At 40.8% G+C, this 15,492-nt stretch overlaps 1 protein-coding gene across 9 annotated transcripts in view; it reads left to right on the top strand.

Annotated features, from left to right (window-relative positions):
- Positions 1–326: 326 nt before the first annotated feature.
- The window catches only part of KLHL5 (kelch like family member 5), a 96,475-nt gene continuing 81,309 nt past the window's right edge, over positions 327–15,492 (top strand). For 2 of the 9 annotated variants that reach the window (XM_064285935.1, XM_064285937.1), the window contains exon 1: positions 585–8,244. The gene's annotated coding sequence lies outside the window, so the exon portion shown is untranslated. Of the gene's footprint in view, positions 455–584; positions 8,245–15,492 lie in introns of those variants that run through there. The other 7 variants (XM_064285936.1, XM_064285940.1, XM_064285939.1 and 4 more) reach the window with 7 other exon arrangements.

Genomic DNA, 15,492 nt, shown 5'->3' with positions numbered 1-15,492 from the left:
GGGAGCAGAAGGCCAGAAACCGCCAACGCAGAGGCGGCAGAGGTCTCCGGGACACGCGGCCCCGCGGGAGGAGGCGGGGCCTGCGGGGGCGTGGTCTGCGGAGGGGCGGGGCCTGCGGAGGGGCGGGGCGGGCGGCTGCTCGCGCCGCGCCGTGACTGACGGGCGAGCGGGCCCCCGATCCCCCCCTGCCCCCCTCCTCTGCCCGCCCGCCCCCTCCGGGGCTGTCCCAGGAGTGTGTTCCCCTTCAGCCTGGGTGCAGCCTGACGGAGGGGGAGTGGTCCGCTCCGGGCCGGCCGGCCCCGGGGGTGAGGCTGCCGGGAAGGGGTTGGGGGCGCCCGAGGAGCCCGGCATCCCACTCTTCGGCCTGCCGCCCCCGGTCCCCCGCCTGCCATCCTCCTCCCGCCTGGCCTCCCCGCCCCGCCGTGACCCCCGGCTGCCGCCGGAGCCCGACGCGGTAAGTGCGACTTCCTCCTCGGCGTCGGGAGGCGACCGCGCGACGGAGCCCCCTCCCCGCCCCCACGCGTCCCTCCCGCGCGCCCGCGGCGGCCCGAACGACGCTGGGCCGAGGACTCGGTCCCCGCGGGGGCGGTTCTGAGGCACCTTTGTCCGGAGGGGGTGGGCCGCGCGGGGCCTCCCAAAGGCGCGCCCGGGACTCGAACCCTGGCCTGGCTTCCCTCCGCGGAACCGTGTCCAGGGCAGCCCTGGAGTTGTTAGAAGTTCACCACGCGGCGTTCGCGGCCGGCCGCGGAGGAGTGGACTGCTGGTCAGAATCCTTGCTTCTTTCACGTCCTATTCTTACTAATAAAACGACTTGGAAATCATTCCGGATTTTTTCCTCATTGTTACCTGCAGGCTTTCATAACCTAAGTCTTAAATGTTTAAAAAATAATTGCCTCACCTCCGGCGTGTGAAAAAACAGAAAGGGAGTACGTTAATGAGATTCAGTGTGCCTGGCTGAAACTTTCATTTGGACATTTCAGTGTATATGCTGAGATCAGAAACTGAAGTTTGCTGTGTCAAGGAGGAAATGATTACTGATAACTTGGTCACCGTTTCATTTCCTTTTTAAAAATATTTTTGAACAATCGATGCAGTCACAAAATTCAAAAGATGCTAAAGAATACACAGACTCTCTCTCTCCACCCACCCCTGAACCCCCAACCACCAGTTTTACTAGTTTCTTGTGCATCTTTCCAGAGATTATGCATATGCAAATGACATTCCAGCTTTCTTTTAAAAATCGAGTTGTTGTTTATTAAGTATCTTGCAATTAGTAGTTGCCCAGTAAATGTTAATTCTCCTTCCTCTGAGAAAGCAATTTAGACTTCTTGCTTCTTAGACGACTGAGAAAGCAATAATGAGTTTTTTTTTTTTTTTCTGGTTTTAAGCATTTACAGGTTTGACTACATTGTTAGTGTGTGTTCTATTAGTTTGTGATGACTTATGTGAATACTTTTACACAAATGTGAATACACTGGTAGTTTTGGGTAATGGGGCAGGGAGGGAGAAATTCTTACGAAATTATAAGATGGTAGGACATACATAACACGGAGTTCCAAATAAAAAATGAAGCAACTTAGTTTCCACATAGTACAATAGGGTTAAAACAATCCGAAAAGAGAAAATTGAGGCAAAGCAGGAGAAAAAGTAAGACAGGTCAAGGGAAAAGATAATACCAACCACATGCTATAAGATCCTGTACTAGAAGGTGAGTCACAGTTTTGGTCCGGGCTTCCTAGTAGCCAGAAAAAGGGAGAGAGAGGCACAAACTAAGTTTCACTGTGTTTCTAATTCTAAGATAAAAACAAACCAGTTCTTCTGGCAAAGCAGGCAGGTCATATTCTGGTAATGGGGCTTGAGAGACACATTTTCTCATGGGCTCTAATTAAAAGCGAGCTTGTGTGATGCAGCTTACAACATTTTTAAAATATCTCTACGGAAAATAGTGGATTTTGAACAATTTGTTCAATAGTCTTCAATAGAAGGCAATAATAAAATTCTAAAGATAAGCTCTCTGAAGACTTGACTTGATCCATTCATAACATTTAGAATCACCTAGAAGAGTCTTCCCTGAGCTGTGTTCTAAGGAATGAGAAATAGCTTATTTCTTGAAAAAAGGATTTTGAGCTCAAATAAGTTTAAGATAGCTGGGGTAGAGAAATTTCAGTAGTTTTTTACTGTAGAACTTCTTGGAAGTTTAATGCGGTAATGTTCAAGTTTACTTTTTTAAAGGATAACAATCTTAATATTTTGTGACCTTTGCCAGATGTATTTGACTATGGAGCACAAATTGAGAATCACTGAACCTATGGGGATGGATAGACTGCCTATCCTTCAGGCAATTCCTCATGAGTATTTCTCACAACTGAGGTTTATAAGAATTGGAGAGCAAAGAGTCCAGGTTAGACAATTTGGTAAGGACCAAAATGAATATACTCAAAGCCAGGATGTTAATATACTGTATATCAAAGGAAAGGCTACTTTTCCCCTGAATTCTTGCACCAAAAAAAAAAACCAAAAAAAAAACCCCACTACCATGAAGTCGATATCAACTCATAGTGACCCTATAGGACAGAGTAGAACTGCCCCATAGGGTTTCTAAGGCTGTACATCTTTAGGGAAGCAGACTGCCACATTGTTCTCCCTCAGTGTGGCTGGTGAGTTTGAACCATCAACCTTTTGGTTAGCAGTTGAGTGCTTTAACCACTGCACCACCAGGGCTCCTTGAATTCTTGCACAGTTTTTTATTCATCTTCATGTTGCGATATCGGACCAAATGACCTCTAGGACTTCTCCCTCTTTTCTTCATGGCACTCAATGAATTACACTAGGTTTTTAGGCAAGTAGAAGTCCTTGAAAAATGACTTTAATTAATTGTTCTAGGATGTACACATGTGATCAAATGCTCTGTATCACAAACGCCATTTATACTATTAATTTATTATGAAGTCATAGAATTCTGTGGTTGTAAGAGACCCTTGAGAGACACTGTGGGACATATTGGAAAGAGCAAGGGATTTGGAGCCAGAAAATCAGGGATCGTGCTGATACCGTGCAGGGTTATTTTCAGCAAGTTTATGAACCTTTCAGAATGTTTCCTCTTTGTAAGATTAGAATAGTGACAGCACACAGTTCATTCATGGAATAGATGTTGAGAGTCCACTTGGTGCTGGGTAGTAGAAAAACAGCTATCTATATGGGTGCAAATGAGATGATCTATCAAATCCTTTACTATCTAAATTTGTTCCATTCCTGAGTGCAAATGGCAAGAGTTTGGAGGGCAAGGATTATCACCTTATCCAGATGTATTTGATTTCTGAGTTTCAGAAACATAAGATGTGAGAGTTGAGAGAATGAGGGATTAGCCCCCAAATTTATCTGAATTCATTCAGTTCCTGTGTTTACATAATAAGAGAGTAGATAATGAGGGAGACTTATATGAAAGTACTTTATAAAGCATGTAGGGCTACACAAAATGTTATTCTGTGGATATACTGAGGTCACAGCTATTCACTGTCTTCACTCCATTTATGAGAAAGGGATTTGCTAATTACTTCAGGCAGGGTAGGTTATGTTATGGTAATGGAAGACTCCCTTATCTTAGCAGTTTAAAACAACAGAGGTTTATTTCTCAGTCACACTACATGTTCAGTTAGGGTCAGCGGTAGAGCTCTGTTGCAGGTGGTCACTCAGCGCCCCAGGCTGTCAGAGGCTGTGTCTCAACACGTGCTGCCACAGTTGTTGGGGTACAGAAGGGGATGCAGTGAATGCACGTGGGTTTCTAAAGGCTTCTACTTGGAAGTGTAACATGCAACTTCCACTGCCATTTCGTTGACCAAACAAATGACATTGCCACACTCAACTTTAAGGGGGTGGGGGGAAATGGAATCCTACCATGTACCCAGATGGAGAACTGGAGTAGTCTGTGAACAACCTTAATGACTGTTACACTAAGCAGTCTTTATAGTCCTATGAGCTAACATAAAATCTGAATAAATCAAATCCAAATTCTGTTTTTTAGTATTCCATTTAGGAAGTAGAAAACGGCATTTCTTTGTGTATGTATTGTGTGTTTAGTCATAGAATTATGCTAATGAGAATTGGAAAGAATGTCTTTTACTAATTGGAAATGAAATGCTTTTGCAAATTGCACAATTAGATGTACTATTTTGACCAAGTGAATTTCATTCTTTTTGAATTAAATTTCCATTCAATAAACACTTGTTAGATGTGATACGTATACAGCACTCTGTTAGCTTCTATGAGGATACAAAGAAGAATGGGGAGTTTACAACCCCAGTAGAAAATAGCTGTATTTGAGTTCTCTCTCTTTACCTTCCTCTTTAAGGCAACAACAATAACAGAACTTTTTAGTATGACAAAACCTGATTGTGTATATATATGCTATTATACTTTGCCCGTCCCCTACTTTTGATTCTAGTGATTATTTGGTGACAAATTACAGAAACTTAAGTTAGCTTGAGCAAAATGAATGCTTTATGAAAAGGACCTAGCTTAATGTCACAGCCCAAGGGCAGGAAATGCATCTTAGCTTTAGAGGCAGCTGATGTCTGTAAGGAGCCCTGGTGGCACAGTGGTTAAGAGCTTGGCTGCTAACCAAAAGGTCAGCAGTTTGAATCCACCAGCTACTCCTTGGAAACCCCAGTTCTACTCTGTCCTATAAAGTCACAGTGAATTATAATTGATTTGACAGCAACGGGTTTGGCTTGAGTTTTTTAAATGTCAGTAATAGAAGTCAGGAGCTGGGGCTTCTCTCCACCTCTCCAGGTCTGTATAATTTCTTGCCAGTGTCTCTACATCAACTTCATTCTTCTTCTCTGCTAACTTTCTCTATTTTGCTATTACCTAGGTGTCCTAATCTAAGAGTTCACACCCTTAAAGGAAACTAACTAGAGCCTTTAGTATTTCCAGAGGATCTCAATTTTTTTTAAGTGCCACATCTTGGTTAGCTCTTAACTAATGTCAGGTTTGAAAATAATGGAGTTAGCCTCAAGGTGTGCCAAGTTAGGATAATTGACGAGGCTCCCTAGGGCTTTGTAATAGAGAAGGAGGCAGTTCTGTTAGCTTGCAATTAAAGAAACTTGAGATGCCTTCAAAAGTTCTGCTGCGCAGTTAACATTAACTTGGGAATTCTAGTGGGACAGACAGATTACGGTAATCAGGATAAGGAGGTAGAACTGGAGCTGACTTGTAGCAATAATATCTGCTCCCTGAACACTGACAAACACCATCTCCATTGTAAACCCTTCATCCACCCTGTCTCCCTCTCCCAAGGTACAGATAGATACTGATGGTCTAACTCTTACGAGTCACCTGCCTCTGATACTGATACAAGGCTCCCTGGCTTCTCCCCATGGCTAATAATAGAGGAAGAAGTGTACTACCTTGCTCTACTCTTTTCTGCCATCCACATTGGTCTTCTAAATACTCTATCGGGATATTTTACATTTTAACATGCTATTCCATATCCTACCACTGTAACTTACTTTTATTCTCAATAAATTTCCATTCTTTTTCTGTAAGCTATGTGTACTTAGCTTCTCTAGCAGAGTTCTCTTGCATTCTTTACCTGTGCAATGTCCCCTTACTTATTGGTTGAAAAATACCAATACCTTCACCTCAACAGATAGGTGGCTGAAATGGTGAGCCATGGAGAGGTAGTATATGTTACCTGGAATAGGGGAGTCCCAGAAAAATAATACTGTAGTATTATTAATAGAAGAAGGTAAGCAAAAGCTATATATGAGATTAGGTGGGATTTGTCAGGAATATATGGTTAGACTAAAAAAAAAAAAAAGACCAAAAAGGAAGGGAATTTAGGTTCTGATTGTAGAAGACGTGGAATGTCATTCTAAGATGTTCTTATACTCTTGTTCTGTGCACAAAGGGGTCTTTTTAGGTTCAGCTAAACATTCAGACTCACAAACCTACCATGGGCTAGCTTACTCAGAAAGAGACAGGAAGTATAGCTTGCCAAAGAAAAAGAAAAAAACCATTGACGCTATAGGACAGAGTAGAACTGCCCCGTAGAGTTTCCAAGGAGTGCCTGGTGGATTTGAACTGCCAACCTCTTGGTTAGCAGCCGTAGCACTTAACCACTACGCCACCAGGGTTTCCATATCTTGCCAGCAGGGCAGAATCAGATAGATGTTCCTTATCAGTAGGAGCAGTCCTCGTAGCAGTCCATGCAGTCAGTTCATATACCTATCTGGGAGACATCTATCCAAGTGACAGCTCAGGTGCAAGGAGAGGAGACTCACATCAAGTGGATGCAGGAGCTACCCTGGTTTAAAAGCCTGTGTCCCACAGGAGCTAATATATCTTACACAACTCCATAGACTTAGCTGCCAGGGTCCCTGCAAGAGACATGCCAATTACAAGAGCTACTCAGTCAGGAAAATCAAAGCTATGGCTTCCCATCAGGTATTTATAGTTTCTCTGGGAAAAAAAAAAAAAAAAAATTTTTTTCTGGAAACCCTGGTGGTGTAGCGGTTAAGTGCTACAGCTGCTAACCCAAGGGTCAGCAGTTCGAATCTGCCAGGCACTCTTTGGAAACTCTATGGGGCACTTCTACTCTGTCCTATAGGATCACTACGAGTTGGAATCAACTGGACGGCACTGGGTTTGGTTTTTTTTTTTGTTTTCTGAGTCCAGATGCAATTTACTGGTGTAGAGGATCATTTTTTCTATAAGTAATGTTGCCTAGTAACATAGTTGATATATCCACTTGCCAGGGAACAGAAGGGGGAATAGTTTTGTGTACACTTTTATTATCCACATTGCCTTTCATAGTCCTTTTCATTTGGTAAGTATTCAGTAATTTATTTTGCTTGTTCTGGTGTAGTATGTTTTAACTTTTTATGACAGATAAAATGTGAAATAGTAAGAGGTTGAAAGAGGAAGGTAAGGCTGGAAAGATAAGCCAACACTGTTGTTGTTGGGTGCTGTCGAGTCATTTCCAACTCATAGCGACCCCATGTGACAAAGTAGAACTGACCCATAGGGTTTTCTTGGCTGTGATATTTACGGAAGCGGATAACCAGTTCTTTCTCCTGCAGAGCCACTGCGTGTGCTCGAACCACTAACCTTTTGGTTAGCAGCCAAGCAGTTAACCATTTGTACCATCAGGGATCCTTAGGCCAAGACTACTAGGTCGTTAAAAACTCTGCATGCCCTACTAAAGAGCTTGGCTTGTATTTATCTTGTGGATGATTCAGAGGGGAAAAAAAGCTTTAAGTAGGAGTCATGTATCAAGAATTACCCTTTACAAGGTTACCTTGGCAGAAACCCTGCTGGTGTAGTGGTTAAGGGCTATGGCTGCTAAACAAAAGGTCAGCAGTTGTAATCCACCAGGCGTTCCTTGGGAACCCTATGGCAGTTCTACTCTGTCCTATAGGGTAGCTATGAGTTGGAATCGACTCGACGGCAATGGGTTTTCTGGTTGGTTTGTTTGTTTTTGACTGATTAGAGGGTGTTTAGACTTGAGATTAGTGGGTCGTTTCTGCTTAATATTTGTCTTCCTTTGAGGGGATATTTCTCTTATAAATGGAAAAGGAATACTTAATTCTGTGATCAGTTCTGTGATCTGCAGAAGTTTAAATCGTTGGACAGGTTTAGCGTGATCCTTTGGAGGGACCTGAAGCAGTTTGTCCTTCTCAATTTATTTTCCCTGTCCCACACTGGAGGTTGGGAGGGCTACCCTGAACTGCCTCCTGAGAACAGAGGGTTTAATCTAGTGTATTGTTGGCACTAAGAAATTCTGGTTTTCACTGATTCCCATTTGACTCATTAGCATGCCTTCTAGAACAGTCTTTCGGTGACTTTTTTTTTTTTAAGGGCTAGTTTTAGGGCAAGTGAGGGAGTTTCTTCAGTGGTTAACTGGTTTAATTAACATGTGTGGCGATTAGCTATTTGTAATTATGAGCAGCTGAGAAACAGAGTGCTTCACATTTTTCTCTTCCCAGATGCTTACATTGCCCTTTACTGCCCTTTCCTCATCCAGACTTAATGCTGTTCTATCTAACACTGAGCAGCCAACTCAACAAATCTGACTGCTTCTGCAGCAGAATCACATTGATCTGTGATTGACTCACTGTGTGTCCTGAGAACCCAGGGAACCTGGATTATGTTTGTGTCGAGAGAATACTGATTGATTACTTTTTTCACCTGCATCACCGTAAAGCTACAAGGAAGACAAAAACACTTAAACTGGGTTTGGTTCAGGTCAGTAAAACACAAAATTATGGTTATCCAGATTGTTACTCTTTATGGCACGTAAGACAGTTGGTTGTCTCAGCACATACCATACATAACGGATCAGGCAGGAATTTAGCAGCGGTTTCCCATCATCTTTATGGTATTACGATCTTTACCCTTGTGCCACAGCAAATACATGTTTATATTCACAACATCTATGGGGTGGGTGGCAGATCTTCACCAGCCATCAAGTCAAAGGGCTATTTTAAAAAGTAACTAAATATTTTATTATGATCATGCTATAGTCATTATAGTATCAACTGTGATAACTTTTATAGGTGTGCTTTTAAAAAAGACCATATAATATTAATTTAACTGCCTTTAAAAATGTTGTTTGCTTTACTACCAAATATTAGCACTGATAAGCAGTTGAGGGATGAAAAGGTACTTTTGATGTTACTGTGGGTCAGCACTTCTCCGTGTAAGAAATAGTGACAGAAATTGGGAGGGAACCAAGTGGGGAGAAATCTGTGAGGTAGTTGTATTTGGTGAGTAAATGCCACTTTGGCATTTAATTACAATTATGATTAACTCGGCTGCAGTGTTTTGTTACCCAGGAGTGATGTGCTCTTTGAGTACTCTGGTTATTTCTCTGCCACTACCTTGTTTGCTTTTAATTTGGCCAGGCCTTATCCGTAAAGAATTTAAGTCTGCTTTACTACTGTCTACTAGATGTCTAATTTTGTACAGATCAACCATATTCTGAATCTGCTTTCTCACCTGTAAAATGTGGGTAATACCTATTCTACCTGCCTGAGTAGCAAATGAGAATATTTTGAAAGCAGTAAGCAGCACGTTGTACTTAGAAGTACATGGTCTTTAGAGTCGAACCTGTGTTCAAAATGAACACTACTACTCACCAGATAAATGAATTAGTGCAAGTTAATTAACCTTACTTTACTTCAGTGTCCTCACCTATAAAGGTAGATGTATGACCCCCTGCTTGCTGGAGTTTTTGCAGGGGTGAATATCAAGGGCGGACTATCCAATACGCAAGGCAAGCACAGTGCTTACCTCGCTTACCAGATCATCTGTAGTGAACAATTTGACTTTTTTTTTCCGCCACATCAAGGATTCTGCTTCTTGGTACAGCTGGCATCTGTCTATCTCTCAACCCCACAGCACCTTCCTACAGAGTCAAAACCTCATTTCAAATTTACAGTCCCTGAGAGGAGCAGATGACTTAGTAAGCATGGGCTTACTTGTGCTTACTTACTAATCTATAGTGAACAATTTCACATAGGTTTCACTACATCAAAGACCAAAGATGTGGTAAAATCCAAGGTAAGCAGTGTGCTTACCTTGCCTGTTGGATAATGCATACCTGAGTTTTTGTGACAACTAAATGCTTCATTCAGTGTAAAGTATTTCACATATTATTGTGCATAGTTAGGCACTTTGGAAATGGTAGCTGCTGTAAAAATCCAGATTTGCACACGCTACTTACTTTAATCCGATTTCACTGAAGAGCAAACTGAAGACCAGGGAGTAGAAGTGATTTGCTTAAATTATGCTGCTAGCTGGTGAGTCACTTAGCTATTGACTCAGAATCTTTCTGCTTATATCACTTAGGCTACCATTTAAAAGTGATAATATAGGAAAATAACAGCAGAAGCACTCTTGACCAGAACTGCCACCTACCTGACTCATGGCTTTAACCTGATGTATTCTCTTTCTTCTGTAAAATGTACTTACTGATTCCAAGGGCCGACTGAACACTCATGACTACGTAGGCCACTCTGCAGTAGACTTGTACACTTCTCTTCCTTGTTGAGTTGGGTGCTTACCAAAAGTTGGCTGTGTTTATTCCCAAACCTGTTTTTAACAGTTATACTTGTTACGGTAATTATAAAACATTAATGAGTGTAAAGAAAAAAGAATTCTTTCTATGAAAATTGAGTTGAATGCTTTGGAAAGTCTCAATTAAAGCGAGTTATTAAAAATTTGCTGTCGAATTGGATGAAGGCCAGATAACTGTGAAAGCCTGAGGAAAAGTCATCAAAGTCTAAAGCAGTGCCTGTCATATGTCAAAGTCCATAGATCAATGGCTGGTTTGCAGACTGTTTGTTAGTGGTCCACAAGGAAATAAAGAGCTCACACCAAAATGTAAATTGACTGTATCGCTAAGCACACCGTTTGGTTCAGCTGACTTTTTTTTCACGGTAAGACTTTCTCCATGAAGGAAACAATGCATTAATTTACGTTCTGGCACAAGTTCTTTATCTCTTCATGGATACTCCATTGGTCAAATGGACTTTGTATTTATAGTCCTTCAGAAGTGTTTTTATATTCTTTTTCCATTTATAGAAGCTGTAAGTGGAAATCATAGATGATGGATCATTATGGGCATGGTTTATGTAAGAAAGAGAACCCAACCGCAATAGGGAGCCTATATCAAATAAATGGCATTAACCCTATATCAAAAGATTTGTGAGTAAATGTACATTTATATGTTCAAGTTAGAATGTTTAAGGGTATGTAAATATTTTTACAATTAATTTTCATTTTAATGGAGCAACTACAGATTTCATTTAATAAACAAAACAAAAAAACAAACCTATTGCCACTACGTCGATTCCGACTCATAGTGACTCCATAGGACAGAGTAGAACTGCTGCATCTTTCTCCCGCAAAGTGGCTAAGTGGCTAGTAGATTAGCAGCTGAGTGCTTAACCACTGTGCCACCAGGGATCCTTTTTATTTACACTATTCTCAGAGTTCCAGCTTGACAGGAAATGTATCTTTAACCTCACAGATCTCTTAGTATCTTGTGCATGCCTTTGTGTGTCTTTACGGTCCTGTATTGCAATTTTTAAATTAAATGTCTGTTTCTGCATTCTGAGTGTCTCAGAGACCACAGTAATTTCTATAAACTCTCCATAGAGTTTCCGGTCTAATGGAGAAGGCAGACATTAAATAAATAATTTCAATAAAATGATTGAGTTGTCTGAACAAGTTGTTTGGAATGGTGTATGATCATATAGCAAGGGGACTCAATATATTTTAGAGATTACAATTTACCCCACATACTTTTTCACCTTGCTCTTATATAGGTGATTGTGTTGTCTTTTTAGGGTACAATAAAATAAAATAAAATCCCCAATTTAGATGGCTTTTAGCATGGAACTGCACTTCAATTTTCAGTATGTATAGGAATTCTTAACAGCTGAGTTTTCAGTCTACAATGTAGATTAAAAAGCCAAATCTCTTAGCTTATTTTGCCTGAATTTAAGTTTACTTACTGATTAAATCAAAACTATTTCCAATTACTTTTAACTGCGTGAAAGATTTAACATTGTTCTAGAAATCATAATTTTGAGTTTTAACATGTTCTAAGTTTTTTTTTAATTACAAATGTTTTGGTAATGTGTTTGTGGTAACACGTGGAAATAATACAGTTATTACCAATGTTAACAGCACAGGGTTTATCTGTTCCCACCTTTATTTAAATTTCTGATTGTTAAATTGATTCTTTTTTTAGTATAAGCTAGATGTGGCTCTGGACCCGTACTTCTAGCTGGTTGCTAGAGATTGTAATGGTTAAAGTTGCATGTCAACTTGGTTGGGCCATGATTCTCAGTGGCTTGGCAGTTACGTAATGATGTAATCATCTCCATAATGAGATCTGATATAATGTAATCACCACCATGATGAGATGTGTTACAAGCAGCCATTCAGTTGAAAGGGAGTTTCCTTGGGAGTGTGGCCTGCATTCAGTGTAGGTGGACTTTCTGGCAAAACTCCCTGGCTTTTGCTTGCTCTGGATCCTGCATCTGGCTCCTGTTCATCTAACCCCTGGTCCTTGGGACTTAAGCTAGCAGCTTACCTGCTGATCTTGGGATTCATCAGCCTCTCTAGCCTGTGAGCCAGAGGCCTGATGTCTGACCTGCTCATCATGGGTTCACCAGCCCCTGCAGCTACGTGAATCAGGAGAAGCCTCCAACTTGACCCACAGACTGGGGACTTCCCAGCCTCTACAACTGTGTGAGCCATTTCCATGATATAAACCTCTCTCTATATATATTTGTATGTTTCACCGATTTTGCTTCTCTAGAGAACCCAGTTTAAGACAGATGCATAGTTAAAACCAAATTTTCAAAAGCTACACCCAATCCTCCTGAAACTGTTTCTTTCTTATTTCCTTATTTATGTTAATGTTACCATTCTTCTTCTAATCACCCAGGTGTGAAAATGCTGTCATCTTTAATTTCTTCCTGGTGGCCACACACATCCTATAAGGTCTGTCTGTAATATCTTTAACATTCATCCACCTTCCAGATCTGATTGCTTCCAGTCAAGTTTAAACCATATGTACCTCTCACCTTGAGAAGTTTTTTAATTGGTTTCCCCACTGATGATATTTTGCCTCACCAATTTGTTCTTTACTATTGCCATATGAATCTTCTTGAGGCATATTTCTAAACTGCAAGTCAAGAACCTCATTCTCTCCCAGATAAAGTGAATACTCCTTGATAAGTCATTACAAGTTTTATTTAAGACCTTCTTCAGCTGAATTTTAAGATCTTCCAAGGCAAGGCCTCTGCCATTCATCTATTCACTTGTTCTTTGGCTTAAATTCATTAAATATCTGATTTCCATGAACTATATAAGTTATTAGAGATATGGTGATTCTTGCTCTGATTTTACAGTTAAACTTGAGGTACAAAAGCTCAGGTACTCTTTTTATTTTTTCCTATTGTGCTTTAAGTGAAAGTTTACAAATTGAGTCAGTTTCTCATACAAAAATTTGTATACACCTTGCTATATGCTCCTAATTGCTCTCCCCCTAATGAGACAGCATACTCCTTCTCTCCACTCTCTATTTTCGTGTTCATTCGGCCAGATTCCGACCCCCTCTGCCCTCTCATCTCCCCTCCAGACAGGAGCTGCCCACATAGTCTCATGTGACTACTTGATCCAAGAAGCTCACTCTTCACCAGTATCATTTTCTATCCCATAGTCCAGTCCAATCCCTGTCTGAAGAGTTGGCTTTGGGAATGGTTCCTGTCTTGGGCTAACAGAAGGTCTGGGAACCATGACCTCCAGGGTCCTTCTAGTCTCAGTCAGACCATTAAGTCTGGTCTTTTTACAAGAATTTGGGGTCTGCATCTCACTGCTGTCCTGCTCCCTCAAGGTTCTTTGTTGTGTTCCCTGTCAGGGCAGTCTTGGTTGTAGCCAGGTACCATCTAGTTCTTCTGGTCTCAGGCTGTTGTAGTCTCTGGTTTATGTGGTCCTTTCTGTATCTTGGAAACCCTGGTGGCGTAGTGGCTAAGTGCTACAGCTGCTAACCAAGAGGTTGGCAGTTCAGATCTGCCAGGTGCTCCTTGGAAACTCTATGGGGCAGTTCTACTCTGTCTTATAGGGTTGCTATTAGTAGGAAGTGCCTCGACGACAATGGGTTTGGTTTTTTTTGTTTTTGTTTTTTTTCTGTATCTTGGGCTCCTAGTTACCTTGTGTCTTTGGTGTTCTTCATTCTCCTTTGCTCCAGGTGGGTTGACACCCACTGATGCATCTTAGATGACCGCTTGCTAGTGTTTAAGACTGCAGACGCCACTCTCCAAAGTGGGATGCAGAATGTTTTCTTAATAGATTTTTATTATGCCAATTGACTTAAATGTCCCCTGAGACCATGGCCCCCAAACCCCCACCCCCTGCTATACTGGCCTTTGAATCATTCAGTTTATTCAGGAAACTGCTTTGCTTTTAGTTTAGTCCAGCTGTGCTGACCTTACCTGTACTGTGTTGTCTTTCCTGTCACTTAAAATGATTCTTATATACTATCTAATTAGTCAAAACCCCTCTCCCTCACTCCTTCCCTCCCCCTCTTATAACTATCAAAAAATATTTTCTTCTCTGTTTAAATTATTTCTCCAGTTATTATAATAGTGGTCTTATACGATATTTGTCCTTTTGTACCTGACAAATTTCACTCAGCATAATGCCTTCCAGATTCCTCCATGTTATGAAATGTTTCACAGATTCATCACTGTTCTTTATCGATGCGTAATATTCCATTGTGTGAATATACCATATTTTATTTATCCATTTGTCCATACCTTGGTTGCTTCCATCTTTTTGCTATTGTAAACAATGCTGCAGTGAACATGGGTGTGCATATATCTGTTCGTGTAAAGCCTCTTAATTCTCTAGGATATATTCCAAGGAGTGTGATTGCTGGATTGTATGGTAATTCTATTTCTAGTTTTCTAAGGAAACCCCAAATCAGTTTCCAAAGTGGTTGTACCATTTTACATTCCCACCAGCAGTATATAAGTGTTCCAGTCTCTCTACAACTTCTCCAATATTTTTTGTGTTTTTTGGGTTAATGCCAGCCTTGTTGGGGTGAGATAGTATCTCATTTTAGTTTTGATTTGCATTTCTCTAATGGCTGATAATCGTGAGCATTTCGTCATATATCTGTTAGCTCCCTGAATGTCTTCTTTAGTGAAGTGCCTGTTCATATCCTTTGCCCACTTTTTAATTGGGTTGTCTTTTTTTTTGTAGTTGAGTTTTTGCAGTATCACGTAGATTTTAGAGATCAGATACTGATTGGAAATGTCATAGCTAAAAACTTTTTCCCAGCCTATAGGTAATCTTTCTACTCTTTTGGTGAAGTCTTTGGATGAGGATAGGTGTTTGATTTTTAGGAGCTCCCAGTTATCTAGTTTCTCTTCTGCATTGTTAGTACTGTTTTGTATACTGTTTATGCCATGTATTAGGGCTCCTAACATTGTCCCTATTTTTTCTTCCATCATCTTTGTCATTTTAGATTTTATATTTGGGTCTTTGATCCATTTTGAGTTAGATTTTGTGCGTGGAGTGAGGTATGGGTCTTGTTTCATTTTTTTGCAGACGGATATCCATTTATGCCAGCACCATTTGTTAAAAAAGACTGTGTTTTCCCCATTTAAGTGACTTTGGTCCTTTGTCAAATATCAGCTGCTTGTATATGGATGGATTTATGTCTGGATTCTCAATTCTGTTCCATTGGTCTATGTATCTGTTGTCATACTAGTACCAGGCTGTTTTGACTACTGTGGTGGTATAATAGGTTCCAAAATCAGGTAGATTGAGTCCTCCCACTTTGTTCTTCTTTTTCAGTAATGCTTTATTTATCCGGGGCCTCTTTCGTTTCCATATGAAGTTGGTGATTTGTTTCTCCATCTCATTAAAAAATGTCGTTGGGATTTGAATCAGAGTTGCATTGTATCTGTA

The sequence above is a fragment of the Loxodonta africana genome, chromosome 5 (genome assembly GCF_030014295.1).
Source record: "Loxodonta africana isolate mLoxAfr1 chromosome 5, mLoxAfr1.hap2, whole genome shotgun sequence".
Lineage (NCBI taxonomy): Eukaryota > Metazoa > Chordata > Mammalia > Proboscidea > Elephantidae > Loxodonta > Loxodonta africana.
The sequence above is the reverse complement of the archived record's forward strand: the minus strand, read 5'-3'. Positions and strand labels throughout refer to the sequence as shown.